The 2,207-nt window shown below is 34.6% G+C and overlaps 1 long non-coding RNA gene across 1 annotated transcript; it reads left to right on the top strand.

The window, feature by feature from the left end:
- Positions 1–1,131: 1,131 nt before the first annotated feature.
- On the top strand, positions 1,132–1,777 carry LOC117175124. The gene is made up of 2 exons (XR_004467439.1): positions 1,132–1,268; positions 1,687–1,777. It is a non-coding gene; the product is annotated as an uncharacterized LOC117175124 (long non-coding RNA).
- Positions 1,778–2,207: the final 430 nt, after the last annotated feature.

Below are 2,207 nucleotides of genomic sequence, written 5' to 3'. Positions count from 1 at the left end.
ATACATATGTTTCAATATCAATGCATATTATGAATTTTAATATTATAAATGATGAACAAAATAAGGAAGAAATGTTAAAGTAATCATGAAAAATAGCATTTTTACGTTAATTTGCAATATCTGAATAAACAGGCCCAAACTGAGATACAGAGATAAATATAATATACATTTGATAGAATAGATTTGAACTCAATGCAGAAAAGCTCGCGCCTTGGACAAAATCGAGAGCAAAGCACGAGAACGTGATAAACGGTAAAAAAAATTGAGCTGTGACAGGGATATTATTCCTTATTATAGCTAAATATTTAGCTGAAAACGAACGAAGGAATTTAGAAAGATCCTTGGATCAGTGAAAATGAATATCCTTGACCATTTTCCATATACCAGGGATATCGTATAGTCAAACCCCTAATAAGTATAGCTATAACAGGGATATTAAGAATAGGTGTCTGAAGCAATTATGCCAAAATGTTTAACTCTTCTAACTAAACGTTTTACATAATCCAAGCGTACACTTTCTTTTAGTTTAATATATTCTCGATTCACTCGTTCGCCTCAAGATTTTTTTTCCGTGTAAGAATGTGTTCGTTAAAGCCGAAGGAGCTGTAACAAAAGAGAATTCACAATCACTAAATAACAGTTGTCGATGCTTTGACCTTTAATTTTAAAATGTCTGTGCACAAAGTTAGACGAAGTACAAAGTTCGAGCGCGAGATCCAGCAGACGTGCGCCTTGTCCGCGCTCTATGCTACGAAAATGTGCAGGTTACAAGAAAATCTGTTAAACTTATCTTTTTTAGAGATTCGAAAATTTGGTAAAATCTTACGTAAGAAATGTTTTTGAACATATACCTCCCCAACCAAAAGACTTCACATAATGTATGCACGGCCCCATAATAAGAATAAGTGGCCCACGTGAGTGGTCGAGGGTTAACTGAATCAAGATTTCGCATAAATGCCGCGGGCGGAAACGGAAGCTGGATGTAATTTATCCCCCGTCTCTTCGGTCGCCCCGTAACATTGGAAAGGGTGTGGAGGAGCTATGCGGACATCCGAAGAAGGAAAGAAGTGGGAGCGGGCCCAGAGTACTTTTCTCCTTCTGATGCTTGGGGTCGTGGGCCGTTCAGTTATTGTTGCGCACGTGTATAAAGCGCATCTTCACGCGCATCGCGCTCTCATATATAGTAGAAATAGTCAACTATAAACTAGTTTTTATTTTCAAATTTTATTCAGTGATCTTTGGACGTTCAAGTACTGGATTCGATAAAAGTACGAACTTGATAGTGGAGGGAAAAGTATATATTTTATGCTGCACCTTTGAAATAATCATTTTTAAAAATTATTAGAGAAATTAAAGAACATTTTAATTATACAATATTTTTTGGTGCCATCAAGAGGATGGATGGATATGAATTTTGTGGCTGATAAATTTTAGTTTCTGATAATCCTCCATTCATTAAAGAATGTTAGTAATTTGGATATAAAGTTAAACTGGTTATAATAATACATAATCTTCTTTTTTTAACTTGTTTCACTTCCTGATGCAAATTTTGTAGATCTATTTAATGTGAGAGGAGTTAACCAAGAATGGTGCTGATTACAGGAAGCCACAAGATATATCTCATTTCCATAAAAATTTCACTCTCCCGTGTCTAATAAATCTTCAACGTTGTACGTGTGCGATTAGGTGCTGACACAAGAAGCCGTGCTCAAGAGCGATGAAGAAGAAAGGAAGAATAGAGGTTCTTTGGGGAATATTCACTCTTGCAATGTGTCTGGTAAGTGAAAAGAAGAATATTTTGTAAACCACATTTTAATTCCAAATAATAGGTACCAGTCTAAAGTTGAAGAGCCGAATGTTAAAGGGCACGTAGTATTATCTCGTGTGAAAAGGAAGTCCCCTGGAGGCTTTAAAACAACTTCGGATTTTAATTTTTAAGCGTTATATCTAGATGTGAAATTTTATTTAGCATCTTTTTTCTCGAGAAAAATGGTAGCTTCCTTAGTTTTCAAATTATATCCAAAAAACTGACTTTTTTTTGAAAAAATTAATTTAATTCAACAATCCCAAAAGCTGACTCAAAGAGCACGAGTTGAAGTGAAAAACGGATTAAAATACATTTTTTTAAACGTCAGCGTTTTGATTAAAAATTCATTTCTTTTCGTGGAAACTTAATCATTTTTCGTTGAAAATGTAACTGTTTGTTA

The sequence above is a fragment of the Belonocnema kinseyi genome, chromosome 6 (assembly GCF_010883055.1).
Source record: "Belonocnema kinseyi isolate 2016_QV_RU_SX_M_011 chromosome 6, B_treatae_v1, whole genome shotgun sequence".
Taxonomy (NCBI): Eukaryota; Metazoa; Arthropoda; class Insecta; order Hymenoptera; family Cynipidae; genus Belonocnema; species Belonocnema kinseyi.
Note: the sequence above shows the minus strand (reverse complement) of the source record. Positions and strands in the feature narration are given on the sequence as shown.